Source organism: Clarias gariepinus, chromosome 8, assembly GCF_024256425.1.
Source record: "Clarias gariepinus isolate MV-2021 ecotype Netherlands chromosome 8, CGAR_prim_01v2, whole genome shotgun sequence".
In the NCBI taxonomy this organism is placed as follows: Eukaryota; Metazoa; Chordata; class Actinopteri; order Siluriformes; family Clariidae; genus Clarias; species Clarias gariepinus.
Genome location: NC_071107.1, coordinates 816917 through 840710, shown reverse-complemented (window position 1 = coordinate 840710; position 23794 = coordinate 816917). Strand labels below are relative to the sequence as shown.

General features: G+C 38.3%; 1 pseudogene; it reads right to left on the bottom strand.

Moving 5' to 3' along the window:
• Positions 1–6736: 6736 nt before the first annotated feature.
• The window catches only part of LOC128528815 (probable E3 ubiquitin-protein ligase HERC4), a 34658-nt pseudogene continuing 17600 nt past the window's right edge, over positions 6737–23794 (bottom strand).

Sequence of the window (23794 nt, the reverse complement as noted above, 5' to 3'; positions counted from 1 at the left end):
ATATTACCCTAGACAGGTGAGGAACAATAATTGAAAATTTAGTTGCAACATAAAAATGACAACCATGAAAAAAATATCACAAATATATATTAAAGGAAGTATTGGAAAAGGCTTTAAATGTAAAATTTTAACATGTTTTAATGAGCACCCGCTTTATAGGCCGAGACCAACTCCTGAAAAACAACCCCACACTGGTTCCAACATGACTGCGCGCCAGAGTGTAGCCAGACAACACAGAATTGTGGTGTGTAAAATAACCCTGGTGGTAAGGAAGGTGAAGAAACAGAAGACAAAGTGGTGGAAGCTGAGAAAGGAAGGATGTTGTGTAGTCTTTAGGGAGGAGTTAAGACAGGCTATGGGTGGTCAGGAGGTGCTTTCAGTTGAGTGGACAACTAAAGCCAATGTGATCAGGGAGACAGGTAGGAGGGTACTTGGTGTATCATTAGTTAAGGGAAAAGTGGACAAGGAGACTTGGTGGTGGAATAAGGAAGTCCAGGAGTGTATACAGGGAAAGAGGCTAGCTAAGAAGAAGTGAAACACTGAGAGGACTGAAAAGAGTAGACAGGAGTACAGGGAGATGCAGCGTAAGGTGAAGGTAGAGGTGGCAAATGCCAAACAAAGAGCATATGAGGACTTGTATGCTAGGCTGGACAGTAAGGAGGGAGAGGGGGATCTGTACAGATTGGCGAGGCAGAGAGATAGAGATGGGAAGGATGTGCAGCAGGTTAGAGTGATTAAAGATAGAAATGGAAATGTACTCACAGATGCCAGGAGGGTGATGGGAAGGTGGAAGGAGTACTTTAAAGAGTTGATGAATAAGGAAAACGAAAGAAAACAAAGAGTAGAAGAGGTGACTGTTGTGGAACAGGAAGTAGCAAATATTAGTAAAAGTGAGGTGAGAAGGGCGTTGAAGAGGATGAAGAGTGGAAAGGCTGTTGGTCCTGATGACATACCTGTGGAGATATGGAAGTGCTTAGGAGAGGTGGCAGTAGACTTTCTGACTAGTTTGTTTAACATGATTTTGGAGAGTGAGAGGATTCCAGAAGAATGGAGGAGAAGTGTATTGGTGCCATTTTTTAAGAACAAAGGGGGATGTGCAGAGCTGTGGCAACTAAAGAGGAATAAAGCTGATGAGATATACAATGAAGCTGTGGGAAAGAGTAGTGGAAGCTAGGTTATGAGAGCTGTAAGACAGTGGTGAGATGTGCTGTATGTGTGACCGAAAAGTGCAAGGTGGAGGTGGGTCTGGATCAAGTATTGGCTCTAAGCCCCTTTTTGTTTGCTTTGGTGATGGACAGGATGACAGATGAGGTAAGACAGGAGTCTCAATAGACTATGATGTTTGCAGATAACATTGTGCTTTGTAGCGAGAGCAGAGGAATGAAGGTTAGCCGCAGCAAGACGGAATACATGAGTGTAAATGAGAGGGACCCAAGAGGAATGGTGAGGCTACAGGGAGTACGATAAAAGAGTATCAGCGAGAATGAAAGAAAAGGTGTACAGGACAGTGGTGACACCGGCAATGCTCTATGGCTTAGAGACAGTGGCTCTGAAGAAAAGACAGGAGGCAGAGTTAGATGTAGCAGAGCTGAAGATGTTAAGGTTCTCTTTGGGAGTAACAAGGATGGCTAGGATCAAGAATGAGTTCATCAGAGGGACAACCCATGTTAGATGTTTTGTAGATAAAGTCAGAGAGGCCAGATTGAGGTGGTTTGGACATGTTCAGAGGAGAGACTGTGAATATATCGGTAGATATAAGATGCTGAGGTTGGAACTGCCAGGGAGGAGGTCTAGAGGAAGACCAAAAAGGAGATTTATGGATGCAGTGAAAGAGGACATAAAGTTAGTTGGGGTAAAAGAGGAGGAAGCAGAGGATGAAGTAAGATGGAGGCAGATGATTTGCTGTGGCGACCCCTAATAGGAAACAGCTAAAAGACAAAGGATATATATATATATATATATATATATATATATATATATATATATATATATATATATACAGTATATATATATATATATATATATATATATATATATATATATATATAATAAGATGAAATAATATAAAAATTTGTGTTAATTTTAAAGGACATTTTGCTTAAGTGTTAATTTCCCCTTTACCTGTTAATTTTACCTTTACCTATCTATTTCACTCTGTTTAACTCTAGTCTACATTATTACATTATATTCTACTCTGTTCCAGTCTATTCTACTGTACTGAATTTAACTTACTTCTTCATTCCGCTTTATTACATTACTGTACATAACATTACACTCCACTGTACTCCATATAATTATATCCTATAAGAAGGTGTTCTACTGAGGGCTTGGTCATGATCTGATTCTTAGGGATTTTTAAGTTATTTAAAACTGTTAATGCTAACAATTTGTAGATGTTTACAGTATGTTCAGTAAAATATGAGGTACAAAATAGCTCCCCCAAGAATAGCTTTATTAAACTTTTCAGCCTTGGTGAGCAAAGATGTTTGTCTAATGACAGACAGTGCCTTTAACATAAGAGACTCTACAGTACAAACAAATAAGCCTTTAACATAAAATGTTATAATGCTTTAAATATAGAATCAGCTGAAGAATACCCAGAGATTCACTAACAATCAGGGGGTTAATGACAATCAGATATTGGAAGGTCAGTGCTTTAAGCCGCAGCACCACCGAGCTGCCCCTGTTAAGCCCTTGAGAAAGGCACCCTGCGCTCCGACCCCAGATTCATAACTAGTACAGTATATGCAAAAAAAATAATTTACTTGTGACAAATAATTAAATTGTAGGCCTTGTTTAGATTGCAGACAAAGCCAGTTACTGATCTTAAGGATGGACTAACCACACTGTTATTTAAAAGTGATCAGATTGGATTTAGCTCTGTTCACACTGGCAGCCAATGCGTGCTATGGTAACGACACCAGAGGCTTGCATACAGCAAAATATTTCCTCATATATCTCTCTTTTTTTGTTTATTTCCTCTTTGCCTATCCAGGGACTGTTGTCCTTTATTACCATACTGAAGTTTAACCAGCTGCTCTTTCTAAAAACACAGTTAATTCAAGGGTATGGCTTTTACATACTTAATAATAGCGCCTGAAGTAGAAGAAAGACTATCCGAGGCCACAAAAAGCAAATCAAGTTAACGTTTTTACAAGATTATAATTATTTATTTCCATATCCATTTCTTCCATCATCTCCCTGATCGTTTTTAAACTATTCATCCCGTGTGGATTTGAGCTTAAATGTCAGGTTGCGAGTGATGTAATGGACAGCTTGAAATCTGTTTCGAGTGGGTAGAGCATCCAGATTGAGAAAAATTTCTAGGAATCTGAATTCTGAATCTGATGTCAAACCACCTCTGGATGTGGTTTAATCAGATTTGCCAAAATCAGATTCAATGTGTGTTTTTTTTTACACTGTTCAGACTAGCCTTTCCCAGGAGACTTAGGACACAAGGAGAGGTACACCCTGGACGGAGTGGCAATCCATTGGAGGGCACACGCATACACACACTCACACTCACATTCACACACTACAGGTAATTTGGGAACACCAATTAACCTAATCTACATGTCTTTCAGAGGTGGAAATAACGAATTACACTTACTTGCATTACTGTAATTGAGTAGTTTTTTTGTGTACTTCTACTTTTTAAAGTAGTTTTTGAAATCGGTAATTTTACTTAAGTATGTTTTGTTTGAAGTATTGTACTTCACTACATTTAAAATCATATTCGCTACTGAGTAAAAAAATAAATGAATGAAAATAAAAAATGATAAAAAAAAAATGCAACTTGGCAGGAAAAAAGAATTGCACCCTGGAAACCACTGCACTGATTGCTTTATGGAGAATAAACGTGCTAAATTCACAAGAACGATGGAAACGGACAAAACAGATGCCAGTGATGCAGACACAGCTGAAAGCCAAATGCCATCAAACTTTTATGAAGCAAAACCCTGGCTACTGTAACAGTCACTACTATGCTGTATACCACATTATGTACAGTATGTATGTTGCCCTTTTAAGAGTTGCTGCCCCTCCCCCAATGTGTGCGAAGGAGAGAATGGAGTAGGAGCTCAGGTGTGCTGCTCACCCCCGAAACGCTCTATTGTTTTACCCTTTTCTTTACTTTTACTTTATGTTTTGTATTATAACTTTGTGACACTGAAAGAGGCCGATAAAGGTTTTGTGCTGAACGTTATTCTTGGCTCTGAGCTATTTTCTCCCTCGGCTATCCGGCACGTAGCGTCACACAATATTTAAGCCAGCACTTTGATTTCAAGCACAAGAAAGGCAACAGCTTTATTATGCCAAGATGTTCCTTCAATTAAAAACAACTACTTTGAGATGTATATCCCCTTGTCTTTTTTAAACTACACTAGAATCCCCCATCCCACCCCCGCTGTTAAAAAAAGTAACTCGGTAACTTTTACTCTGAGTAAATTTTTAATGAGCTCCTTTTTACTTTTACTCAAGTAGATTTCTTAATGGTTACTTATATTTCAGTAAAATGTCACTGAAGTAACAGGACCTGTACTTGAGTACAAAAGTTTACTACTCTTTCCACCTCTGATGTCTTTGGACATAGACCCCGAGGCGGGAACCGAACCTTAATATATCACGTATTTCCAGACTAATTTACCCTGACGTGCTCTATTCTATTTCCAAGAAAATAAAATTATATACTATTCACCATATTATGTATTAAAATGATGGAGATAGTTTGTCAGTATTAAACACCTGACCCATTACATGCAGGTAGAGATATTTTACACTGAGTCTGACGGAAATGTGATCTTGGTTAAAAATCACACTGACAGCCATTTTAAATCATCCCTCAGTCTGGCAACATCAATGTGCGAAACCACTAAAGCTCAACATGATTACAGTTGGGGATAACCCCATTTGTGGACTTCTTTTTAGGATTTTATTATCAGTAGGCTCACCAAGAAATTGACTCTAATCTTATATTATTTTGATTAAGGGTTTTTTATCACATGTTTAACACACCTTTACACCTTAATGTTTACATTTATGCCATTTGTCAGATACCCTTATCCAGAGCGACTTACACTTTATCTTATTATACAGTATATTTGGCAGTTGAGGGTTAAGGGCCTTGCTCAAGGGCGTAGCAGTGACCACTTGGTGGTGCTGAGGCTTAAACCTGAAGCCTTCCAATCCATAGTCCAACCGTTTACCCACTGAGCTACCCCTGCTTGGTAACAGCATTTTAAAGGTCCTACACATTATATTTTTCATTAAATTTTAATATGATCTTTAGGGTCCTAATGAAAAGTTTGTATTATACGTTAATTAAAAATTCAAAAGGATTGTGTAAAAAAAACACTACTTTTACCTGGTAAAAACTAGCTCTGTTCTCAGCAACCTGTTTCAGTACATGCTAATTTAAATGCTCATGACCTCTGCTGAGCCCGCCCCCCCCCCCGTTCTGTGGGGCGTGACACGTCGGGTATAGCGACGGAAGTGTAGTCCAGTGCGGGCAATGCTTTGGACTGCATTACCCACAAAGGATTGCCACAACGCAGTGCTTTGTGGGTAATGCAGTCCAAACTGGAAAACTATGGATTATAGAGCCCGAGCCTGTTTTCTTCAGTCGTTTTTGGTTTGATTTAAGTACGGAACCTACGCGGAAGTTTGTAATATCGCCTGACAACGCAGAAATTAAAAGAATGGACATGCATCGACCCGTTTGTCTTTCTCATCACTGCATGTGCATGAATTAACGGGCTGTTGCGCTGCCGCGAGCAACAACAAGAAAAGCGGAGAAACTTACTGAGAGAGATACGGACGCGATGTGTTTACTGATGTGTTTACATGACTTCTTAATCTTCGACAGACATCGTTATAAACCATCTAACGTAACAAAGGTATAGTTTTCCGACTACGTACACAGTTTGCAACTAGACAATCACCTCAATGCATTGTTTATTATAAACGGGCGATTAGGGATTATATAGAGACCGATGTACACAGAGAAGAAGCCATAACCATGTTCTATGAGAGTGTAAGTTAACTTACACTCCGCATTCATCGTGATTATTAGAAAAGGCGATCTGCAAAGAGTCATAGTAAAATAAATTACACTCACTGAGCCTGGTGAAGATCAAGCAGGAACACGAAGCGTTAGTACAGATCCATTTTTTAGGAGCAGCTTCCTAGTAAAACCTGCTTTATATTCACCCGCGTTCATAAAGCAGTCTGGTGAAAAATGATTATCGCAAACATGAACGCATTTAGGTAAATCGGCGGGGACGTTAGCTTTAAAAACTAAATTCAGCCACTGCCTCCTCAGTGGCTCAGATACCTAACCCTAGGTAGGTAGCCTGGGTCACTAACCCTAGGTAGTGAATGACGACTGCTGTGTTCGCTATTACACCCAACAACTGTACACAACACTCGCTTAGGCAACATTTTGCTCCAGCGGTAAAAAAACAATGGCCGACAGCTTCTTCTCACTCGGGGCGGGTCTTTGCTAAAACACCAGTGTCAATCAACTTGTGTAGGAGCGGCCTCTGTCGGTTTGGCGTCACATCGACAGGCTTTTGCGATTGGCCTGATTTCAGAAGGGGGATGTTACTGTAATAAACGAAAAGAAAACCACTGGGCGGCTCTTTATCATCGTAGAGTGGTTGTGTACGCACTCTCCTAACACACGGTTCAGTCCAAACAGCTTAAAATAGTGCATGTAGTGCTGTATGACCCCTTTAATAAATCCCTAGTCTTTCATTCATAATAACAGAACATACTTTATTTTAAGTTTCTTTAGTATTTTAAACACGTTTTACAGTTTCCTATCACCATCAATTATTGTTATAATTAAACAAACAGACCTGAAATAATAGGTTTGCATTTTCTACAGCTATTACGAACAAATGGTACATGCAAAAGCCTAACTATATGTTCTACCCCTAATTTGTAATTCATGCACATATTCTTTGTAATTCACCTGCAACATGGTTACTTTTTGCACACCAAGTTTAGCTTAATGCAGAAAAATTCATGCTAGTTAGACAATTTATTTAATCAAGACTGGTTAGCAACCTAATATAATTTTGATAATATATCTGTACATACAAGTTTAAACAATACATAAACTAAATATTCAAAGATCAGTTTAAATATTTGCTGCATCCTCTATCCAAAAGCCTCGGTTGTGGTTTATTGCTTCAATGAGTTTTGATTCCAGACGCTGCTTGTTCTCATATGTAGGGAGCATGAAATAAGAGTGGCAGGTGAGGGACTCTGGAAAGTGGTCCTGGGTGAAGTTAGTACGATCCAACATGGTCATTTTAACCTGCTTCATCCCGAGGATAGGTACACGATCACAGCCTGTCAGAAACACTGCAAAGAAAAAGACATACAGTAAAATGGTTTTGTGCAGGAATTATAGAAATATCAAAGGATGTAAAGTAACCATTCCCAGGGGTTATGCATTTAATATTCTGTATGCAAAATATAGAATATTGTAATAGCTGTAAATTTTGCGTTCATGCATAACTCAGATTTTATTCTTTATGTTTGATGGATATAATTAAAACTTGCATTGTCTAGTATGTTGTACCATTATTTTGAAGATCCAACTATATAGTACTAGCTGCATTTCTGTATAAAGGAACATACTTTATATTGAATGTCTTACAGAAATTTATTTGAACCCTTGCAAGCATCTTTTTACAATCAGCATAATCACCACAAAGTAGAGCACAAGATGGAATCCCCAAAAGGACGTCTGTCCTTTAACGAATTGATGAATACATAGCCTCCCTGCAAGAGGCTAAGGCTTGACATTAGGGGAAGCGGGAAACGATTCTTCATTGTTATCCCGCTCAAGCATCAGTAATCTATGCATGGCTGGTGCGCCTTGTCTTTTTTAGCTAGAAAGAAAAATCCAGACCCGGCGGATAATGCCGGCGGCCAGGGATTCAGAGATATATTTGTCCATTGCCTCCCTTTCATGTGGCGTGAGTGAATACAGTCATCCAACCAAGTGTGAGTGGGCATTCCGCATGACAAAGAAGGAGGTCCCTTCGTTGTGGTTACCAGAAACCTAAGCCAAATGTTGGGTGATGACAGGCAGATAGGTCCTATTGAGGGCCTGAACAGCTTAGTTCGTTAACCTTTGAAGCAGAGATTAGGTTCTGGTCAGATCCGGAGTCAATTTGTGCAGTGATCATGTGAAGTCTGCCTTGTGCTCCGATGATTGCTGGGAGGAGCGGACATGGGCTAGGAAAACGGTTAATGGCTGGTCCGTCTAGGGTCTATAAGTTCCTGGCTGATCAGGTGGTCCTTAAAATCCTCAAAGAGACCTTTGAAGAAGGCGTAATAAAGCGCTTGGGTGTCTCAGTTTGCGGATGCCGCCAGCATGCAGAACTCAATGGCATAATCATAGGCCTAACGAGAACCTTGCTGAAGCACCAACATATGTCTGGCTGGCTCTCTGCCAAAGTGGGAGTGGTGGAACATCCTTTTCATCTCCTTAGTAAATGGTTTTAAGGATGAGCAGCATGGATCATTGGTGTCCCAAACAGCGTAGCCCCATTCTTAAGTCCGGTCGGTGAGGAGTATGATTACATAAGCCACCCTTGAGCACTCTGTAGGGAAGAAGGATTCTTGGAGCTCCAACAGCAAAGCGTAATGTGACAGGAAGGACCAACAGGTTTCTGATTCGCCATTGTATGGTTGTGGGTTTATAACGTGGGGTTTGCTTTGGGACTGGAGGAGGATTAGCTAGGATTTGCCTGCCTTAACTAATCCAAGTCTGCTGGGTTTGTCATGGGTGATGTATATTGTTAGGGGCGGGGCTTTGAATTTTCAAAATTTAATTAACGCCCAGAGGAGTTTAGCGTGTAGGTGCAGCAGGAGCAGAAGAGAGAAGCTGTGCGAGTCAGTGAGTTACCAGGCAGAGTGAGGAAATCCCCAGTGATGAGAGAGATAGCATGTCGATGACTTGGGGGAATCACCACAAACCCAGAAGTAGAGCGCAAAATGGAATCTTTAAAAGGACGTGTGTCCTTAAACAAAGACAGAATGTGTGTGATTGCAGTGTGTGATGTTTGGATTGCTAATCCAACAGGGAGTGAAACTGCTCTTGTCTGCTGTCTGCGAACGCGGAAGAGCCCACAAGCACAAACACACACGGATTGCAGGAGATAGCAGTGGATGTCCAAAGTAAGAGAGTTCAGAGGGCTAGGCATGATACAAAATCCAGAAAACCGGCAAGGTCAAACGCATAAACAGAACACTGAGAAAAATCGCAAGTAAACAGGATGAGAGGCACATAAGTAAGATACATCACCGAAGAGTAAAGCTTTCTGTGTCCTTTTAACGCTGCCAGTAAATTTTACAGATTGGTAAAAGGTGTGCTCAGGTAATCAGCATTGGGAGTGCGGAAAACCTTGGGTGGAGTTGTGACCTGGATGTACTGAGCTGATTGTGCTAGCTCGTGACATTTACATTCTGTTTATGACATTTGTTTATTCACTTTCACTTGCTAGTTTTTCAAAATAGTTATCCACGTAAGCACCCCAACTACTATTGTTTTTTTTAAATAAACACACCTAAACTACTGTTCTCTGGATAACGAGTATCCAGCTAACCAAGGTTAACTACTAACCTATTGCACTGCTAAGTAGAATGTTGTTTATGTAAAGGTAGCTAATTCTATCACAGAATAACGTTTCACTGGGGGCCAGGGGTAGCTCAGTGCTTAAGGCATTGGACTACGGTTCGGAAGGTCCCAGGTTCAAACCCCACAACCACCAAGTTGCCACTGTTGGGCCCTTGAGCGCGGCCCTTAACCCTCAACTGCTCAGATGTGTAATGAGATGAAAAATGTAAGTCGCTCTGGATAAGAGCGTCTGCCAAATGTAAATTTCACAATCCATAAACACAAATAGAAACACTGCTGTGTCTTTTAAAAAATATATAAAAAGCTACAAGTACAAACAACTTCTTTATATTTGAAACCCAATGAAGATATACATGCACATAAAAGTAAATTATTACTGTAATAAAGTAAACTGTAATAAAATAGAAGAACTGCTTCTATTTTCCAAAACATGTGAACAAATAAATGGACTTACAGAGAAAGGCTTTCTTTTGCTCATGTGTCAGATCCTCAAATACCTCCCAAAAAGCAACGATAGCAGGGTGTCTCTCATGGTACTGCCCAATATACACTGTATTCTAAATTTAACAATAACATTTTTTTTGTTAATCATCATATGATCATCCTTTAAAATCAATAAAATCATTCTGTAAAAATACTCCATAATCAATGTTTTTATAAATTATCATTAAATTAAGTAGAAATAATAGAAAAAAAAATCATATGCGCTCTTTTCTATGAGGCATTAATCGCACAGTTTCAATAATTTATTAATATCTCCTCTATTTTGGAGACATTATCCATTCATTTAAAGTAATATATTTGTATTTAATTAAACCCCTATTATGGAGTATTTTTGCAGCTTAACCAGGACCAAAAAATCTGCTTTAATGTAAGGCTGTATCATTCAAAATTAGGAATTAAAAATAGAATACATTTAAGAATATTTGCCAGAGTTTCACCTGTCTGAAAGTGTCCCAGTCGTACTCCTCTGTGCCCACCATCACTCCTCTGAGCTCCTCTGGCTGGAAGAAATTCACCACGTCTTTATCACACACTTTGTAGAATCCTCTTGTAAACTCATTAAACACTCGTTCCACTGACTTGTTCAGTGCGTAGTCTACATACGCCTCCACAAACTCCTTCCTGTTTAAATAACAAAAAAATGGCAGTCAGTATATAATGTACAATATATTAATATGTTGTAAATAATGCACAAATGAATGTGTTAAATAATGTTCTGATGCAGTTTACTTGTTATCACTTGTCACTGATTTTTCGTTTTTGTGTGAGTTAAGGTCCACATCATCACCATCCCAGTGCACCTGCAGTTTACAGGATATTTAAGCGTTATTTGTAAATGAATAATGATATATTAAGAAAGACTACATTACTAGATGTTTTAGATTATGAAACTTGACAGAAATGCATCATACACAGAAAGGGATGTTCAAGTCATCAACAACATCATCAGGGTATTCATGAAGGATGGATTGTAAACCCCTGAGGAACAAAAAAAAATCCAGTAATTTAAAATTAGTAATACATTTCAAAAAAATAAACTGTCAGACCTTAACTTAAGTCTTTGAATTAAAGGAATTAATAACATGTGATCAACACTCTTACCTTCCATAATCACGTGGCTTATTGTTTTCAGCTGTTTTGTTATATATTTGTTATATAAAGGGTTGAGGATTAATCCAACAAATGTGTGAACTTTATGAACACTCTGTTCTTTGGATGATTTAATTTTTCTTTAAATCATACACCCACGATAATGGTGTATGATTGGGTGTGAGAGTGAGAGTGTGCTTGTGCCTTGTGATGAATTGGCATCCTTTTCAGGGTGTCTCAACCAACCACCCCTATTTTATGTCATGTATAAGCATCTGATATCTGATTAATTATGAGATTAAAAACTATTTGCTGCACAAATATCAATTAGGAGGAGAGTATTAGAATATAATAACTTTCACATAATATCTGTGTCAGGAGTCATAAATCACTTATCATAACTATAATTAGCTTGTAACTATAATACCTTATCACTTATTCTAATAAATTTATTATTATATTGAAGGTTTAGAGTATAAGCTGTCTCCCAAAAAAAGGGATTTAAGGTAAAATTAGTATTTAACAGCAAAGGAATGATTTATTAAATAATTTTGAGCACTATACGCAATACTTTCAGACTTTTTTATAGTATCTCTTGGAGAAGTACTAACTATGGTCAGTTGTAACTATCATGTGTGATATTGCTCCAAATCATCATTAACTCCTTTACAGGACGTCTTCATTAACATATGCATCTACAGTTACCTGCTGTAACATCCACAAAAACAAAAGATAATTGGCATTATAATTAAGGGCCTGAAAAAAGATGTAGGTATCTTACTTTCCGACCACGGGAGAAAATTCAGTCAGATCCTCCAGAGTGGGCTTCACATCGACCAGCTTCTTAAACAAGGCCAGAGGAAAGGGCATATGCACAATGTTGTTGTTACAGAGGGCCAGGCCACAGAGAATCCCGAACAGAAAGTATTGTTTTAAGTCCTGTGTTGGCTAGAGACAAATAAAGCAATATAATGTAAGTATAAAGTATAAAGATTTAGGAACAGATTACTAAGCATGTGAAACATTGTGTTTTAATTTAGGAAGCATGTGCTACATTCTGTACCTTGGCAGGAAACCAGATCATTGTTTGCTTGTCATTGTACTTGAACATCCCTGATTTAGGGTCCAACAGCTCATTAAATATATGGAGGAAAAAATCCTGTTTGTGCACTTCTGTCAGTTTGGAGTCTTCTACAAACTGCACCTGCAATAGACCTGGAAGTTAAATTATGCTGACCAAATGTTTTCTTTTTTTTTTATATATACTGTACTTATATTGTATATTAGATGTTAGATGTTTATGACAAAGTTCTTCTTCTTACCACTAGAGTTTTTTTGAAGTTGTCATGATCAGCATTGTTAAGTTGCCTGAATGTGTCTTCAAGCAGAGCAGTGCGTCTCACTTTTAGCTTGAGGATCGGCGTCGGGACCTCAGATTGGCTCGTTTCCCCTAATAATCCCCCATTCATCGCATCAATGTGGATAAACTGATGAGCCAACTGAAACACGTATGCAATGTATTTAGTTTTTTCCAGGGGTTTTGAAAAATGTGTCATAACATAAACTACCGTGTCAGTCATACTGAAACCAATAAGAGTAACAGGGAATACAAAAATACTCGGACAATGCAAGCTGTGAGGGATCACACCAAGAGATACACAAAACTGTATGTGTGTTTGGGTTGTTTTTTGTTTTTGGAGTTTTTGGAGTTTCCCAGAATGCACCTCGGTCAGGTGATAAGAGCACTCACCTGAACCAAGGTAGCTCAATTAGGCTACGTTTACTCTGCAGGTCTCGATGGCCAATTCTGATTTGTTGCCTAGATCTGATTTTTTAACCGTCTGTTTACACGTGACTCATATCCGATACACGTATTTACACTTGCCATGTCATCTAAAACATCGCGCATACTTAAAGGGAGGTTCTTGTGCTACACACTAGCCAAGATAGACGAAGGTGAAGTATGCTTGACGCTCTGCGATATATGCAAAGTTCGCGAAACGTCACCATGGTTTTAAAACGGAGAAGGAGAAAAAAACAGCATAATTGCAGCCTGCGCATATGCTTCATTCACCAAATACTTTATGAAATAAAATACTTAATTTTATTTAGCCCTAATAAGTATTAAAGAGGGGGCCGGGCTGGGTGCTTTTTCTTTTCCATGTCACCTCTGATGTTACAATTCAACATGCGCTTCCACCGGAGAATAACATTACGTTATTAAACCGCGAAGAAGTCACAGTTTTAATGACGTACAGAACGCAATGACTCAGGAAATCCGATCTGTCCGTTTACACGACAATCACATTAGCACATATCTGATTTATATCTGATTTATTTCCACATATAAAGGAGACCTAAAACCGATCTTGAAATATCGGAATGCATGCGTTTTTATCCTGTTTACACGGATATAGAACATATCAGATATGTGTCACATATGAGCAAAAAAACGGAATTGGGTCACATTTACCTGACAGTGTAAACGTAGCCTTAGTTCCTTTATAAATAGTTCCTTGTTCTTGGAAACTGGGTCGAGCATTAATAATTGTCAGGTGGGCATTTATTTTGTTTTGTATTAGTTTGCGTTTTGTTGTGTAACGTCTGTTTTAAGTTGGCTCTAGTTTTGTTAAGCTTATGTTCATTTTGCATTTTGATTTATGGAGCAGTTTTTGTTATGTGTAATAGTTAAGCAAGTTATGTGTAATAGTTAGTTTGTCTTTTGCTCAGTGTAAGTACTGTACTGTGTGTTTTCCAATGTCTGTGTGCCTCTAACCTATGTTACCTCTTGTATGTCTTGTCACTCGTATGTTTAGCCCCTGGTATGTTTAGCCACTTGTTTTTGTATGTTTAGCCAATTGTATTTGAATCCAAATGAGTGTTTAGCCGCTAGTAGATTTAGCCTACAGTAGGTTTAGCCTCCAGTGGCTTTAACCTCTAGCAGGTTTAGCCTCTAGTAGCCTCTTGTATGTTTAGTCACTAAACACTCATTTCACTCATTTGGACAATAACCTGCTTAGTTCATTATCCACAGACAATAACCTGTTCATATACTAACCCGATAGATACTAACCAAGTTAGCTACTAACCCGCTCAGTCATCAGTCTGTCTCGACCCTAGTTTAGGTTCAGCTCAAAGTTTGTTTTGTTAAGCTCTACAGCCTGTGTTACACTAAAGAATTAGTTGGTTTAAGCTAAAGAGTCTGGGCTAGAGTCCTTTGTTTGTTCTTTGTTTGTTTGACTCCCTACGATCATACCTTTTGCGTCTATGCCTGCCCCTTCAAGCTCACACCAACAACACCACCCCCCCGAAACATGACACAAGCTTTGTTAAGAATGATGCTCTTGCCTGCTTTCCTACTTCATCTGCTATGGCCATGCAGTTCAAAGATCAGGGCATGGTGCACATTATTATTAGCATTATTATTATCTATCTATTTATTAATTTATTTATTTGGTCAAAAGTTATCAGTAAGGAAAAAAATATAATTTTAGCCTTGCAAAAACTTTAGCATCTACGCAAGCCACCAATGACTACATGCAAAATCACATTTAATATACGGTACTTGAAAATAACAGGAATACCTGGATAATTTCAGCATTGTATTTAAAAACGCTGATTTTAGTTGTCAAGTCCAGAAGGAATGGGTAACGGCAGAATATGGCATCTGTCTGATCCTCTTCCTCTCATCATAAAAAAATAAAATAGAAAAATAAATTTGGTTATATTAACTTACTCCCTGCTGTGTTGGAAAAAATCCTGTTTTTTTCCACTCTGAACATTTTATAGTTTTACCATAACTAATCCCATCTTCATGTACTGCCACAGCACAACATCCCATTCGAGTAAATGTGGTGTGGTGCCGATCTCTTCTATGTAGAACTCACTAAGTGGAACCTTTCTTGACTTTTCTGCCCTTTTGTTTACCTTAGAATGGAAAATCATGGATTAACGTTAATCTACATTTGCACCAAATATTTCAACTTAGGTTTATATTAAATGTTTTGTATTTATATAACATATGATCTGTAATAGAAGTTTGAGTCTGAATCTCAATCCCACCAACTCAAATAACAAGTAATAAAAATGTATCCGACCAAACTGATACAAACTTATATCCAATTGAATTATTACATTATTTGTATAACTCCCGGTGTTTAGCTACAATGAACAGTTATTTCATCATTGAGGAAGTCGCACAGTAATGTATGGTAAACCCCACTGTCTAGTCTATTCGAAAATATATAAGAAGTGGATGCAGTTTAAGGCTGATATTTACCGAAAAAAAAAAAAAAAAATCTCTTATGATTTCTTATGATCCTTAACATTTTTGCTACTGGATGTTTCCTACAATCCTCCAGGTAGGTTTTCATTTCTGCTGTTATATAGTAATTCATCATCAGTATTTTCTGTCTGGCATAATTTTAACCGAAATATTTCTAAAACATTTTGGTGCAATATAGGATAGCTAAAACAGACCTATTGCATTGGACAGATGTTTATAAATACTGTGAGTAATTATAATATTTATTTGTGTAAAAACATTTTGTTGTTATATGTATTCAAAAGACAACCGAGTCAAAAACTGAGTCAAAAAGATTCAACTTACTACATCAAAAAAGTTGCGTGAAATGTGGATGACACCTGATCTTATTTAAAATGTCTTACTTAATTTGCTGGCATATTAACATATTAAAACTCACAATGTTAATATTTCATTAGAGCCATTTTATCAATGATATGAAACTGTGACAACAACACCTACTAGTATATTACCTACAAAAAGCTAATATTTTTGACAGGATGCTTTGAAATGTTGCATCTGTTCTGGATAATTAAAGTTTAAATGCCACAGCTAGACACTGACCTGGTAAAGTAGCTTGAGGACTTTCAGCACTGCTTTTACACCAGGGTTATACATTTTCCACAAATTAGACTTCAAGAGAAAGATGAGTGCTTGTTTCCACATGCGGATGTGTTTTGTCATAATGTTGGCATCCATGGAGGACCAGTGTTCCTCTGTAGGTTACAAACAGCATGACCCATTAATATGTTAACTCAGCTATGATCACCCTAAGAGGTAAAATGTACCAATCATGTTCAATGAGTTTTTCTTTATTATCATCCTTATTAATGAGTGTGCTTTTGTCTTTACTGTTTCTAATCAATTGAAACAAACTTTTATGGCTTCAAACAGTGATATAGTTGTATGTGTGGAAGTAAGAGGCAGGATATGGGCTCAAAAGCCCTGGCTATCATGCTGGAATGCATGCAAAGAGAACATGGATTTATACTTGTATTTCTAATAAAGATCTATACAGAAATGTGTGCATTTATAAATAATGGAATTAAAACCTTACTCAGGCTTTTTATGGCAGTCTCACTGAGATCTGTAATGGCGACAGCTAACGGCAGCACCAGTCTAGTGACATTGTGCTGCTCGTGAAGAATGGAGCATGTGGGCAGAAGCAGGAAGATCTCAGTACACCTCATCAGGGGAGCAGCATACAAAAGCAAGTCCACCACATGTGTGATATTCACCTGGGGTAAAAGACAATAATAAAAGTAAATTATGTTGAAGGCACATCAGGAAGGCAAGGTATTTATCAATTTATTTTTGCTAAAATGAAAGATTTTATATATTTCACCTATTGCACACCAGCACAAATCTAACCGGTGTGACTGAATACCTGACTCGATAGACTGGGTAGCGTTTATATATAAAAGCTTCGCCTTAAAAAACTCAACTGTATTCTTTATCCAAGGAATCTTCAGGAGTTGGTCAAATGTCTGGCTAGCAGCATTCACATCAACCTGAATAGTGCCTTGAGTATCTCTACTGATTACAGATCAGGGACGAAACATTATTAAAATATTATGTACAGTTTTTCAGAATTATTATACAAAAATACAGTAGTGGGTGAAAGTCTTGAACCACCCCTCATTTCTTCATATTATATTAAATGTTATTTTATTTAATTAAATTATGTGGATTAAAAAACTGGGAACAAATGCTTCACTGTTACAGGCTGCAAAGTGCCTAAAGGTAGCGTTTTAAAATGGGTTGTTTATGTAACAGCCTCAGCAGCGACCTTATTTCCCCTCTCGTCTGTTTCATTGAGCCTCAGGCAGTACACTAATCACACGTGTGCAGATGGTGATCACCTGTCATCACCTGTCATCACCTGCACACGTTTCTCACTGGTGAAAAACTAGACACTGTGTGGTTTAACAAATAAAAATGCATTCCTCTGGAACTGCTCAGGTACAGGGCAGGACCGAAAATGACAGCCAAAACCTGTCAATAATACAAGACAAGCTCTTTTTAAAGCAAAATATAAAGAAATTGGGTATCTCAAGACTTCTGCACAATACTGTTCAATAAATACATCAACAAAAACCAAAAGAAATAGTCGAATATTATTTTTACTCCTAGTTTAATTGCTGATTTTGACCAAAAGTTTTCTCCAGTCATTTGTGAGATACTTAACAAAGTTACCTGTCCTTAATGAAGCAAGCAACAAGATTTGAACTTGTGGCAAAAGTCAGGGAAACCTCCCTGTGGTAAAAAAAAAAAAATGTATCATGAAAAAAAGAATGCATAGCATAGCATAGCATAATTTATCCAGATATGTTGTACTATCACTCTTAGAATAAAAAATTAAGTCACTTTGTTCTGACCTTTTCATTTCTTTGATGCTTTTTTCACACTCCAACACTGTAACCCATCTCTGTACTTGGGTCTCTTCAAGTTTTCCAATCGGCTCTCCAAGAATATTGTTCTGACCAAAAGAAAACCAAGTAAAAAAAAGAAATTATATATATATTATATATATACTGCTCAAAAAAATTAAGGAACACTTAGTCCCGATTTGACTTGAATCATGCATTGACATATGCGTTCAAGTCAAACTGGGACTAAGTGTTCCCTTTATTTTTTTTGGCAGAAGTATATGAAGTTGTGCACTTTTGTTTTTAGGTGCCATTAATAAGACCTGACTTGCTTATTTAAAAAAAGAATAATTATGTAACCATGCTAATAAGCACATGTCAAGAAGTGCATTTACCTTGGAAGCTGAAAAAAAGAGAAAGTTGGAACTGTAGCCAGATGATATCTTCATTTCTATTAAAAAAATACAGAGATATGTAATAATTAAGACAAATGAAGGTATGTATAGTAGCAAGTTCAAATCAAGTATGACTACAAAAGACAAGATAATGCAAATTATTATTCAGTGGCTTGTTACATTTTATCATTTAAACATTAAATGTGTGTCATGAAGAGGAAATTAAAGAGACTATTAAAGAGAATATTTGTGTGTATTTTATAATTTCTTTTCAAAAAGTTTGCAAAAATCACTATACCCATTCATAAATTACAAGCAATTTGGAAACACAAATCTAACTTAGACATCACATATTTGGACCATGGAAAAAAAAACACCAAGCACAAGAAGAACAAAACTCCTACTGTCTGCACACACAAAACTGGAGGCAGATTGAGACCGATCAAGTATTTTAGAGGATTGTGAACCTGTGTGTATCCCTGCTCCTGTGCTGTTCCAGGTTCCTTCAAGTCTTACAGGCTGCAGGCCGATCTCCGTGGCACCACTCGCCTGGGCTTGGACATTACGGCCAAATGTGAAAAGCGTACCAGATGGCATCAGAACCAGAGTGTGATGGCTGTGATGTAGATTAACAAGCAGAAAATAGTCAAATTTTAAACAATTTCAAATTCAAATTCAAATTTTATTTGTCACATACACAAACATACACAGTACGAAATGTAGTGAAATGCATTATACGACTGCCATTGACCCTAAAAGAGAGTTAAATTTTACAAATAAGAAATAAATATGAATAAAAGAAATACGATAGAAATTAAATTAAAAAATTAAATTAAACTAGGAAAAATAGAACTAAAAATAAAAATAGAAATGTGCTAGGAAAAAAAATAGAACTAGAAATAAAAATAGAAATAGAAATATGATGTACAAAATAGAAATATACTGTGCAAATTGAAATATACTGTACGGTGTGTGCAAATATGCATAGAGCAAAGTGTCTTAGTGCAGAGGTTATTAAAGTGTCTTTGTGCACTGGTCCAGGATGTAAACGTAAAACTGTAAAATGTAGTGTAGTTGTGAAGGTAGGTGTGCAAGGTTATTAAAGTGTCTTGTGCAATGGTCCAGGATGTAACGTACGACATGTAGTGTATATATGAAGGAAGGTGGGCGTGTAATTGTCCATAGTGTTCATGGATGTAAGAAGATTGATAGATTTGACCAATTATGAAAATATTGTGTAGTTCTGCATAGTGGTGTGGTTGTGGTTGAGAGACCTTATCGCCTGCGGGAAGAAGCTCCTCCTCAGTCTCTCTGTGTTGGCCTTCAAGGAGCGGAATCGCTTCCCAGACCGCAACAGAGTAAACAGTCCGTTATTGGGGTGGCTGAGGTCCTTCACGATCTTCCTGGCCTTGGTCAAGCACCGCTTGCTGTAAATCGATTGCAGGTCAGGGAGCTCGATGCGGATGATGCGCTCAGCGGATCGCACCACCCTCTGTAGAGCTCGTCTGTCCTGCATGGTGCTGTTCCCGAACCAGGTCGTGATATTTCCCGTCAGGATGCTCTCGATGGTGCAGGAGTAGAAGTTCCTGAGCACCTTGGAGGGCAGTCTAAAGTCTCTCAAGCGTCTGAGGTGGTAGAGACGCTGTCGGGCCTTTTTTACCACGGTGTTGATGTGACAGGACCATGCCAGGTCCTGCGTGATGTGAACACCGAGGTATCTGAAGCTGTCCACTCTCTCCACTGGGCTCCTGTTGATGACGGGGGTCTGGTAGTTCCTCACCTGCTTTGTACTAAAGTCCACTATCAGCTCCTTTGTCTTACTGACGTTCAGGAGGAGATTGTTTCTCTGGCACCAGTTCTCCAGATTTCCAACCTCCTCCAGGTAGGCCGTCTCATCGTTGTTCGTGATCAGGCCCACCACAACAGTGTCGTCAGCAAACTTGATGATGGTGGTGGAGCTGGTAGTGGCCACGCAGTCGTGGGTGTACAGAGAGTACAGCAGGGGGCTCAGAACACAAACTCATGAAAACTCACAAAACTTTTTGCTAACTCATGACACAATTATAGTTAATAAGTTAACAGTAACACCTACAATGCCAAAACCCAAATGTTTGTGGACACCTGATCATCACAACATATGTGCGTTTTTGTTCAACCCATCCTGGATTTTTTATTTCAGGCCACTTCATTTTCTCCAACGATGGCAAACCATGTCTTCATGGAGCTTGCTTTGCTTTGTGCAGACATTTGAATTTGACTTCATACTTCCAGTCGAAGAACATTTAATGCTACAGCACTCAAAGACAGCTCAGACAATTGTGTGGTTCCAACTTTTTGGCAACAATTTGCTGAAGAACTACACATGAGTGTTACTACCAGGTGTCTACAGCCTTTAAGCTGCATAAGCTACTAGATGAACAGACCACATTAGCATGTCTACTCTTTACTTTTTATACATTGATTAAGCTACATGTTATATGATTTAGTTTCACTCTTCCAGTGCTCTCTGTGATGCTCTGGAAGAATAAAGACATGTAAATTCATTATTCATATAGTTTTATCCTTTCTCTAACCTCATATGATTTAATTGAGAATCTTCTTTTTGTACTTTGTAACACACCCACTATCAGTGCAAGCAGTTTGCACAAACACATCATTCCCTTTTTTGTAAAAACGAAAGCGAATCTGGTCTCTTACCACATCTTGTGCATATCTTATGTGTTTGTTACCTGCCACAGGTTACTTGTTTAGCAGGTCCATCAATGCCTTCAACTTTCTTGGGTAGAAGCTCATTATTGGTGGAGCCGTGCCCAAGTTGACCATGAGCTCCATCTCCAAATGTGTACACGTCTCCAGCCTGAAAATAATACCAAACTTTTAGAAATTGCATTATGAGACAGGGGTAATTCTTCTGTAGCATACTTATAGCACAAATTATAAAATTCTTTAAACACATTCACCTTATATAAGCCAGTATGAACTAATTTGAACAGGTGTGTCTGTGTCCTTGTCTCTTAAAACACACCTTATTGAGGACAGCAGTGTGAGCCTCTCCACAGCTGATGGATGAAACCCTAAGTTTCCTCAAAGCTGGAACCGCGCATACTAAAAATCGGCCTGGAAGATACGATAATATGTTAACCTTTCTTAGACCCACAGGCTTATTTGTGTATTTGACTTTTTTGGTTAAACCATTGTATTAGTGTCGTCCAGCACAATACAGATCTTGCATTGAACCAGAACAAACCTGTCAAGAAATTGTCTTAAAACCTTGGCAGCAATTACTTCTAAAGTTGCCAACTAAATTTGTAAAAGGACATTCCTTACTGTGCCAATTAGAAAAGTCTTCAAGGCAGAAGGCTTTTGTGCTTCGCAGTTTTTGACATGAAAACTAAAGTCAGTTATTTTATTGTAATGATTTTATAGCAGAATAAATTACATTTCATGTTATTGAGCTTCTTCATTGGTGTTTTACAACATTAAATGCAACTCTAAACAAATAGAACAACTGAATTATTCATTATAAGAAAAAGTTTTGACATTTTGGAATTTGGGGATTTTTTTTTCTCCCCCTTTCCTTTTCCCTCTACCTGTCTCTCTGTCAAGCTATACATGTTGCTCTTGAGCTGCCAGTGATCCAGACCTCCTCTGCCCTCTGGACCTGTCTAACTCGTCCTGGAGTCCTGCTTCTGGTAAGAGATCTCGTCGCATGGATTCCCCCATGTGGTCTGCCTGAGATGCGTATGGTGACTGGGGTTGGTTCCACTTTTCCACGAAGACGGTCTTGTCCTCGACTGATGCAGACAGCTGTTCTCTGAGGACCTGTGACTTCAGTTGCTCAAAAGTTCAGAACTGGAATTTCCTACAGTCTACCTGAGCCTCCAGGAACAAATTGGACTCCATTAATTTTAACACATCTCCTGTTATACTGAACTTCCAATCTCACACACTATGATGCAGATCAATCCCTGCTGTCCGTTTTCACCCAGATGAGGATGGGTTCCCTGTTGAGTCTGGTTCCTCTCAAGGTTTCTTCCTATTACCATCTCAGGGAGTTTTTCCTTGCCACTGTCGCCGTCGTCCTCAGCTTGTTCATCAGGGATTATTTAATCATTTTGATTCATACACATTTACATTTCATACAAACTTAAATAATTCTTTTGATTGTGTAAAGCTGCTTTATGACAATGTCAATTGTCAAAAGCACTATACAAAAAAAAAAATGAATTTAATACAGCAAAATGTAAAACATTACCTTTTGCATCTGTCCTATTAAGTCCTAGCTGTCCAACACTGTTAGCCCCACAACAGAACACTTGACCATGGAGAGTGAGTGCCAGGGTGTGTGCTCCACCGGCGGCGATCTGAGTGACTGGAACTCCGACAAGAGATCGTACCAGACAAGGATCAGGCTGCAACTCCACTGATTTCCCCAGTCCCAGCTGCCCATATTTATTCTGTCCCCATGAAAAGACTTCACCTCCTTTAAGACAGATAGAAACTCTCATGAGTATTTTTCAGCAGTATTACAGTATACTTGCCCACATAAGTACTAACTCTAACACTCACCTTTTGTTAGAGCCAAAGAATGGAAATTTCCACAAGCCACCTGTACCACTGGGATCTGGACGAGTAACTCTATCTGAACTGGTCTGGAAAAATAAAATGATAATATGAAACTCCCATAATTTTTGAGAAATAATGCTATAGATAATAAAATACATGCATTGTGCAACACATTTTGTCACTATATCTAAAACTATTAATACATCTCCCCTGATGACATCATATTATTGATTTATATTATAAATTATTATAATAACAGTTTGAAAGGTATGAAATGTGCTGATGTGAAATTTGTTATAGGTGAGATTCTTAAAACACAGTGGTGACTGCTACAGAATTGACCTCTCCAAGATTCTTTCGAGGCAGTCCCAGGATTTGAACTAACTGATTTATATTATCATAAGCGATAAAATAGGCTGTTTTATACTTACACAGGTTTAGGACATTTTGCCACAGGGCTGCTGTGACCCAGCTGCCCTTCTCCACCTGCTCCCCAGGAAAACACCTGACCTGAATCACACAAAGCCAAACTGTGGTCCTGCCCACATGCTACTGCAGCCACAGCTCCCAAGCCATCAATCTTCACTGCAGAGAGGAGGGAGAGATAAAAGGATGAAAATGAAACCGAGAGTGAAGGACAATGTGTGTGTGTGTGTGTGTGTGTGTGTGTGTGTGTGTTGATCTTAGGTTGTCCACCTATTTCTTGGTTTTTGGAAAAAATCCACTTGAAGACACTGAAGAATATGCACAGTAGCAGCACAAGGTGGTATAAAAAAGTTTCGAGACTAGTTTTCAAACAACAATGTTAGAAAATCACTGAAAGACGATGAGAGATCAGAAAGAGCTTCAACGAGCTCAGCAACTTGTGCATGATGATCGTCAGAGAACAAGTCACAAAATTGCTACCGTTGTC